Source organism: Peromyscus leucopus, chromosome 8a, assembly GCF_004664715.2.
Source record: "Peromyscus leucopus breed LL Stock chromosome 8a, UCI_PerLeu_2.1, whole genome shotgun sequence".
Classification (NCBI taxonomy): Eukaryota; Metazoa; Chordata; class Mammalia; order Rodentia; family Cricetidae; genus Peromyscus; species Peromyscus leucopus.
In genome coordinates, this window is record NC_051085.1 from 12681729 (window position 1) to 12691905 (window position 10177).

The window sequence follows — 10177 nt, forward strand, 5'->3', positions numbered from 1 at the left end:
TGACTGCACATCAAGACATGGACTTTTGTTTATTTCTCATTTTTTTTAGAACATCTGAATTTTTAAATCCTTTTTTTACAGGTTACCTAGATCACTTTTGATTAAGAAAACTGTAGAAAATTAGTAATTGACACAAGTGGACGCCAGGTGGTGGCCGGTGTCAATTTTCCACAGAGTCCTGCTGTGTGGGGTATCTGAGTACTGCTCTGGACTCTGCTCAAACTTGCTGGAATCACTCTGGGCAGATTTTAGTCCACAGGTCGCTTTTCCCCATATTTCTTTGTAAACTCTTCAGCATTCTTACAGAATTCTTTATGGTTCTTAGAGTATTCTTCAGCTAGGTCAGCCCGGAGTGCATGCTCAGGCTGGGGGTCGTTCACCAGTTCTATGAGGGACTGGATTACTTGGTCGGTCTTAGTGGCTGGCTTCCAGTTTTCGGCACTAATTACCGGCAGACAGACCTGCCCTTTCTCATCAATATTAGAATGGTAGATTTTGGTTTTTAAATGTGATCTTGGATGGTTTGAATGGATACTCTGCTGGAAAGTTTATTTCAATTCTAAAGGCCCTCTTGTCATATGGAGGGTTGTCAGGACCAATAAGCTTTTGACACGTCAATAAATTAGCTTCATCAACCTGGATGTTATGGAAGTTTTTCATTCCACATTTGCGGATCTCTTCAAGCTCCTTCATCAGCCTCCTGCTGGCCGCCATCTTGGATCTCTATTTCTCATTTTAACACTAGTCAATTTTTATTATTCCGATCTTCTATGAATTAATTTCTGAGGTATGTAGTAATGGATTTCCACACCTCAATTTCATTAGCAGAATCTTAATCTTTCCATTGTAGTGACCAGCAAACCTGTTTCTAATTTCAGTTATATTAGGCCACTTGTCCTTATTTAGGACTAGAATACAAAATTAATTATTTTTGGCACCATCATATAAGTCACTTGAGACATAGTATCTACTGATATGTCACAGTCACCTTTAGTTTCTGCTTTCCTGAAGAAGACAAATGCCAGTCTTAATCTCCTCTTACTCAAAATCCAGCAACCAGCAGTTTCTACTCCCCTTACTAATTATCATGTGTCATTTTAATTTTGCTTTATTTAATTTGTGGGTGGTTGATGATGGTATTTTCTTATCTATCTATCTATCTATCTATCTATCTATCTATCTATCTATCTATCATCTATCTATCATCTATCTATCTATCAATCATCTACCTATCTATCTATCTTGCTGTGGATATCACTCTGTATGCTGTCAAGGTGTTGCTCTGATTTGACTGATAACTAAAACACTGATTGGCCAGTAGCCAGGTAGGAAGTATAGTATAGGCAGGACAAAGAGAGAGGAGAATGCTGGGAAGAGGAAGGCTGAGGGAGGATATGCCAGCCCACTGTCCAGGGAGCAGCATGTAACAGGCACACAGGCAAAGCAACAGAACACATGGCAACATATAGATTAACAGAAATGGACTGAGTTTAAATGTAAGAGGTAGTCAGTGGTAGGCCTGAGCTAATGGCCAAAGAGTTTATAAATAATATTAGCCTGTTTGGGTCTGAGCGGCTGCAGGCCCAAGCAGGACTGGAGAAAACTCCAGCTATACTATCTATCTATCATCTATGTATCTATCTATCTACCATCTATATATCTACCTATCATCTATCTATCTATCTATCTATCTATCTATCTATCTATCTATCTATCTATCATCTCTATATGTCTGTCTGTCTATTTACTGATCTACCTACCTACCCATCATCAATCATCTATCTCTCATTGTTCTCTCATTGTTATGTGTCTACAAAGGTAAGGATTCTTCTGTTTGTGACAGCAGAGATCCTTGACTAGAAGTCCTGTGATTAGTTTCTAAGGCATCAAAATTCAGCCAGGCTAGGAGAAAAAAATACATGAAATGAAGAAAAATGTCCTAATATCTATTGACAACTACAGCAACAGCAGAGTGCACTGCACTAAGGAATTGTGCAAGCTCAGGACTGTTCAAGGAGATAAAAGCATACAAGGACATTCAACATCTACATCTCTGTACCACCAAGAGAAACCTCAGCTGAAAACTGTTTTCAGCATCATGTTAGAGGCCATTAATGGAGATTCAGTTATGAGTTTAAACCCCAAATGACAATGAGCCATGAACTGGAAAGGGTGTTTCCTTTCCTCACCTTGGTAGACTATGGTTTTGCTTGAGAGAGCAAGCACATCCATACAACCAGAAGCCCACCTTTCAGGCACAGTAATAAAAGTGACTATGATATATTAGGAGCATAACTGGAACTCCAGTTCCTCAAGATAGGTCATCAAATTCACTTCTTCTTGGTGCTGTCCAAGGAAAGAATGTAGATGGGGCTATGCTGGTTCCGCAGCTCAAAAATACTGGGGAAGATAAGGAGTACCAAGTTCTTCTGAGTTTGTTACTCCACAGTCTATAAAACAAATTGATTCAATTTTATTTTCAGTTTTCACTCATGGTTGCTAACAACAACATGGCTGTAGTGACCTTGAAGAACTTAGCGTACTCATCAGTCAATAGGTCTAGATTAGGTACCATGATTAATAGAAAGGAGTGATGTTAACTTGTTCTGATAAATGCAGATTGAATGATGCCTGCAAAGGTAATTGTAGGGGCTGTAACTCAGTTAGATGTAGATTGGCATGCATGAGCTCCTCCATTCAATCTCCACTACCATTAAATAACTACCTAAATAAATGATTCTTATATCACACTGTATAGTGTGGCATGACCCACAACTCAAAAGGCTGTGTGAAAAGGAAATGATAAACAGGAATAAAATGAGCTGTGTGTAGAGCAATGAGAAGTAATGAGGATGAGACTTTCAGAAATCTAAGATACTTTACAGTAGGGCTCTAAGATGTCAGTAATTAGTGTCCCCTTATAGGGGTAATCTGGAGGTAGTGTTGATAAACCAGATCCTCTAGTCTGTAGAACAAAAATATGATTCTGGAATGTTATATGAAATTTTCATTAAACAGAGGGCTGGAGAAATGACTTCATTGGTAAAGTGCATGATACATAAACGTGAAGACTCGAATTTGATTCCTAGAACAAAAGTTTGACATAGATGCATGTCCACCTAATTCAGTTCTAGGGAGCAGACATAGGAAGATCCCCAAGGCTCACTGACCATCCAGCCAAATAATTGGTGTAATCAAAATTCAGTGGAAAACCTTAAGTCAAAAAGTAAAGTGGAGAGCAATTCAAGAAAACTGAACACCAGGTTCTGGTCTCTACACGTATGTGAATAAATGTACATAAGCACCTACATAAACACATGAACATGTATACACACACACACACATACACAAATATGCTTGCACTCATGCATGGATGCATACATGCACACACATTTCAATGAAAAAGATGTCCTTTTTTTGTTTTAAGTCACCTAATCAGAATGGAATTTTCATATGCCCAAAGTTCCACTGTGTTTTAATCACTCCCAAATACCTATGGGTAAATCAAATGATCCATAGCTATTGAACTGCTTTTGGCTATGTTGAAATTTAAAGTCTGCTTGCGGTTGTGTTGTATAAGGTTAAATAATTTTTGTTTTACTCGGCCAAAAAAAATCATTATATAAAATCTAAAATTAAAGAGGCTGATTTTAATTCCCAGCTATTTCTTATAATTCATAAGGATGAACTAATATTACAATGTCATCCTCTTTCTGTCAATCATCTCAGTTTCTAGAAGCATCACCTTTTGATACTTTAACAAGTTTACCAGAATTTTTTAACCAAATTAGGAAATATTCTGTTAAAATGCTCCCAAAAGCTCCTTGTGAGGAAGGTAACAGCATATCAAATGATCAGGAAGGAAACTTGATGCCTGAAAAGTAAGAGTACTCAAAAGGTTGATTCCAGGTCTCTCTCAAGAGAAATTCTTCAAAACTATAATCTTTGATTCCCCTGCTGTCTCCAAGACTTGGATTCGTGACTGATTTTCCATCATTGTGAGCAGCACTATGATATAGAAGATGTCCAATGGCATTTGTTCAGTGAATACATGGATGGAATGAGGAGAGGGAATGTGGAGATTCAAATAATGACAATGGTAAGGTGGTAATTATTATAATGCAAGATCCCATGGATGAAGCATAAAACATGATCATAAGACATCTATAGAGAAAGGATGGCTTATGCCCCAAGAACCAAAGTGGAAAGATATATGAGGCAGCAGTCAGTTTGAAAACTGAGTGGAGGCTGTCATATAGGTGAACTCAAAGTACACAATTAGAAACAATTAGAGATGATGGAGAAATTGATAAATGATATTTAATTCTTCCTTTAAAAGAATGACTCATTTATGAATAACTTTCTTAGTCTGGGGCAAAGGTGCCCTAGTTAAAATTGTAGAAGACACTAAATCAACTCTGACTTTAGGGTTGGAAGATAACACCTGTTGAACTATAGGCTCTTCCAGATCTCTGCCATCTTCCCTCCAATGATTCTACTTACCTCCAACCAGTGATGACTGAAGTGAGCTTCACAGAAACAGCAGAACTCAGCATCTTATTTATTAATAAGAATAAGCTCATCTACTGATCAAATAAAATGGCTATTAGCTAGAATATTTTGTTTGTAAAGGGAGACAATTTAAGGCCAGTGATTCCATTAATAATTTCCAATCAATCAACTGAGTGTTTTCATGACTCAGTAGGGAGAAAAAAAAATTGAGTTGCCAACTTAATCATTTCAATATCAAGGGTGGAATGAAAATGGATACTATAGTCTTAGCTAGTTCCATGGGCAGATTAACAATTTATATACAACTATGAATTGCATGTAAAATTTGAGTCATTAGTGGGTAAGAAGAAACTAATGCCTTATGCTCTTAAGTATTAATATGTGGCTATCATAGAAGTGGGCTCCAAAAGGCCTGCTCATGCACCATGGATGGACTCTGATCTTGCTGCCAGGGGGCCCCCCAAGCATATCATGCTACACAACTGTGTCACTATGCAGAGGCCTAGTCCAGCCACTTCTAGGATGGTCACCTTGCACAAACCTGGGGTAGGAGGAGGGGTTTGGACCTGCCTCTACTAAATGTACCTCCCTATGGGAGGCCTTACCTTCTTGTAGGATGGAAAGGAGAGTGGGTTGGGATGGAGAGACTGGGGGGTTGGTAGGAGGGAAGAGGGGGATCATTGGTATGTAAAATGAATAAAAAAATTTTCTTAATTAAAAAAATAAAATAAAAAAGATGTGGTTTATCTATGGTGATGCTTTATGCTTCAAATTAGTACATTAGTTTGCATGCATTTTTCTGAAAACAAATGCATCTATCAGACATTGGTTCTGGTTGGTGTACAAGCATTGAATCTGGTTCTTCTTTTGTACATTGAAGTTGGGTTTTGGCTTTGTTATACAGAAATTAGTTCTGGTTCTCGTTCATATTATCATTTTTGCCTTACTTCATTAATGAGTAAGTTCCTCCAGTTTTTATCTAAGTTTATTTTTGTGCTGAACGAAATATCTGGCCATTCTTGATTCTGTGTCCCCATGCTGTGTGATGGTCAGGAAGCTGAAGGAGGATTCCTAGGATGGAGGTTCAGATCAGGAGAACTAGAATGAGAAGGCTACAGCAGGCTCTTCAGATGGGGAGTAGGACAAGTAATACCTCCGTCCATAAATGGAAGCAAATGACCCTTGATTCAGGGGGGCACAGATTAGAAAGTGCAGTGGTAGCTCAGTCAGAAACGTGATCAATTAAAACTGTTAAATGGGGCCACAGAGTGCCTCAGTGGTTAACAACACGTGCTGCTCTTCTAGAGATCTAGAAGTCTTTCCCAGCACCCAAATTAGGGAGGTTAAAACAGCCTGTAATTCTAGTTCCAAGGGATGTGATGTCTTCCTCTGATCCCAGTGGATACCTTGTGGCATATGCATACACAGACAAATAAATAAAAATAAAATTAATTCTTAAAAAAAAGAAAGGTTGTACTAAAGGATGCGGAAGAAATGTTATTACCCTACAACACAGAGTTGGGCTGCCGGTCAGATGAAATGGGATATGAGGAATCCACACAAGTCAGCAAGCCAGGTTGTCTATAGAAAACTGAATACACAGTAGCAATTTACAAAAGGTTTAATTGTCCTCTCAGTCTACACCATCTTTCAATCACAATCTATCAAAAGTTGAGTGTGTCAACACTATACTGTATTATATATCATATTTAATTATCAAAACAGTTCAGTAGGACTTACATTTTAAACCAATGTTTATTGAACTAGTGATTAAATAAAGTTATCATTTTTATTATTTGAGCTTTTGAAAATGATAATTATTTATTATACTCAAAGATTAGGAAATTTTGATTTTCTTCCAATAAATCATATGCTAAGGTGCCAATTTCACTTCTGTTGCTGTCATAAAAATACGCTGACAGAAAGCTACTGAGGAAAGAAAGGATTTATTTTAGTTTACAATTACAGATGGCAGTCCATCATTGTAGGGAAGTTAAGGGGTCTGAAACTTAAAGCAGATAGTCACATCATATCCAGTCAAAAGCAAAAGGAAATGAAATCATTCATTCTAACACTCAGCTGCTTTCATCTACTTTTGTACATTCCAGGATCCAAACCCGGGAATGGTATTACCCACAGAGGGCTAGGTCTTCCCATGTCAATCAACACTATTAAGACAATCTGCAACAGACATGACCACAGGTCAAAAAATACTTATAAAAATAGTACCTTCTTAGACATTTTTCCCAGGTGAGTATAAGTTGTGTCAAGTTGACAATTAAAATGAACCATTACAGCTGGTACTTAACTTATTTAAGTTAAAAGTTTTCAAATTTCTACTACATAAAAGTTTGACATATTTCTGCTATACCAGTCCACATAGCATATTTGCACAATTTAATATTTTAAAATCAAAATAGACTAATTATCCATAAGAAAGATCAAGGAAAACTTTTGAAAGCTTAATATTTAAAGCCAATGGTTTCTATACAAAAGTATATATTTAAGAACAAAATATAAACTATAGTTACTTCATTTAGTTTATAAAGATTTTGTTATATATTTATATAGTTTATATATATATATATATTTATAAAAGTTCATTAATATATTTCCACTATAACTTACTGTCAACATGTTTACCTATCAGCTGATATAAGGTCATCAATGCTTATATACTAGGATGTGTAGTGTCTGTATTTTGAGGCAATTAGATGATAAAACAGCATTCATGGGGGAGAATTAACCTGAAGCTCATGTGTCTTTGTTGTTAGAACATTGTCCATAAGGCATTTCTTTACATTTTCAAAGCTTAGAAATTTAATCTCTCTACAATCTTTGGGTTTTTTTAATCACCGAACCTTCTCATCAGGAAATTTTTCAAAGAATAAATCATTAACACCCTCAGGTACTAAGAAGTCTTTAGACACCTCAGCTAAAGTTCAAGCCACTTATTTCTGAAGACAGATGGGGAAAAAAGTGAAAGCTTGAATGGATTCATTGCTTGGCTTTTCACACTCCATGACAAATCTAATTGTGTGCTACTTTCTCCCATTACGGGGTAATGTGAATGGCATCTGTGTAAAATATGAACACAATTAAATGATTTTCCACAGTCATATGTGTGCTTTTGGTGTCTGTCAATTTCTAATTGGGTTTTATGCTGAAGTAAAGGGCTCTGGGTAGCATTATACCATGTCCCAGAATTGCCACAGAAAAACAATTCAAGTGGGAGAAGAAAGAAGGAAATCTCTTACCCCAGCTTTTCATGCTGAGACTCCAAACTGGGTTTTCTCTCGTCCTCATAATACCAGAATTTTAGTAAATGTTCTAAGAAAAAGCCATCAAATTTGGTTTCCTCTTTTAAATAAATAAATTAGTTTAAAAAGTGCAACAATGAGAAAAATGTTTACAGAGATGTAGGTTTTCTTGGCAGTGGAGGCAAAAGTGACACACAGATAGCCAAATTTTATGATCTTCTCTGACTTTTGTTCTCTGCAGTGGTGATGCATGATTTGACTGCATAAAGGAGCCTAAATCTAGGGAGAAATGCCTCATTCTAAGACCGAAAAAGAAGTAAGGAGTGCCTTCAATGATTTGAGAATGATTAAAATAACCCTTGTAAACTCATCCAACATAAATCACATGAAGACTTTTATAATTTACACTAATTTATTTGGGGGCTGGTTCCTCTCTTTGTTTTCTGCGAGGCTGACTATGAGCATATTATTTGTAGACAACAGTATAGGCAGCCTGTCTTGAAAACAGAAGTATGCAGAATGCTGAATTAGCCTCTTTCTCTATAGAGAGAAATGACTGTAATAGATTCTGAGTTAAACTGTATGTCTAGGCTAAGGTCTTGAATGGGCTAATGTCCATTAACAATCAACAAATTAGTAAATTGCCTTTATTGAAATTTCTTTTCTCAACCTAATGGTTTGTTTAACTGATGGCCAATGTGACCATTAGGGAGCTATTAGCATGTTAAGAGGGTATTTAAATAAAAGCCAACAGTTGGCCTTAAAAACAGAAGGATAAATACAGCACAATTTATTATTTTGCTGGGCTAAGCAAACAGAATTTCGATGCATTGCTGCCTTCTGACAACGCCAGTAGTCATCTGTTGAATACATATTCAACTGGGATAGGAGCAAGAAGATCAGCAAATCTGCGATCTGCTCAACTCCTGATTGTCTGAGCTGGTCTGCAGACATTAAATTCTGAGCTGTGTGTATTGATTCATCTAAAAGTTTGTCTTCTCTTGGATTTTTCTGTCAAGCATCATTATTATGAATAAGGAGAATACATATTGGGAGCAGATGTGAGTAAAGCTGCCTTGACATGAAGTCAGTTACAAATGAACTGTGTACTGAAGCAAAGAAGGATCAGACAGGAGTATCATAGAGAATTGTGTACTTAAAACCCTACTACAGATTCTTTAAAGTTCCTAATATGTATCACTTTCTGTTATTGTTTTTAATATCTAGGAAAGCAGACCTAAGATTGCCATATGAAGTAGTAGCTGACAAGAAGCTCCTTCCATTTCGTTTGCTTTAATTTGATTCAAATCCCTGTTTACTGTTTGGTTTTCAGAGTTTTATTTCTGACAATGCATCACAAAAGAGAAATGTCTAAATCTACATCCTTCTCTCAGTCTGTGTGTCACAACTATGCTATGCCAGAAATATGAATGGATGCAGCAGTGTTTTCCACAATGTCAACCATCCATTCACCAGCTACATTGGCTTAATTAGCTGCAGTTTACCAGGTAGCCCCTATTTCCCTTAATGGTTGCTCATTGGCAGACATAAGTTCTTTTACTCAATATTTAGAGGTAACATTGACTCTCAGATCATGCATCCTACCTCACAAAGTTATGTAGGTAAATATGAAAGTTGCATAATTCCTAGAAAAAATGTTGAAAGGCTACAAAACTCAAAAAGGCCTTACTGGATGCAGAGGCAGAGAACTGATGGAGATGGCAGGAGTCACAACAGTTGCTCAGGTAGGGAATAAGTAATTCATACAGAGAACTGTTGAAGAGTTAGACCTTGGGGCAAAGTACAGTACTCGGTTCTAATGAATGGATGGATATACAATGAATGCACACAGGGTTTCTGATGATAACTCAGTAAGTCCATTACTATTGCAGTGTTAGGTTAGTATGAGACTCTGCAGATGAGAGTGAAGTGTGTTCAATCTGTTGTCTGACCTGTGCTTTGTTGTTTGTGTTTTCCTGATTTTTCTCTTTATGAGCACATGCTAACCTGTTTTGTTAAGTTTGTAGGTGGTATCTGTTCTAGTTTGTGTTCTATTGCTTTGATAAAGATGACTTTCACCCAAAGCATCTTTGGGAGTTTGCTTGGCTTCAATGTGTTAATCACTGTCCATCACTGAAGGAAACTAAAGCAGGAACTCAAGCTGGATAGGTTCCTGGAAGTAGGGATTAGAGCAGAAACCATGGAGGAACATTGTTTGCATGGCTTCCCATGGCTTGCTCAGTCTGCTTTCTTGTACCACCTAGGACTTCCAGCCCAGGGTTGGCATTGCTCACAGTAGCATCATCAATAACTAATGAACAAAATACCCCACAGACTTGCCTATGGCCATGATAGAGGTATTTTCTCAGCTGAGGGCCTCTCTTCACAGATGACACTAGCTTGTG

At 37.2% G+C, this 10177-nt stretch overlaps 1 pseudogene; it reads right to left on the bottom strand.

Moving 5' to 3' along the window:
• Nucleotides 1-248: 248 nt before the first annotated feature.
• On the bottom strand, nt 249-717 carry LOC114681831 (annotated as a pseudogene).
• Nucleotides 718-10177: the final 9460 nt, after the last annotated feature.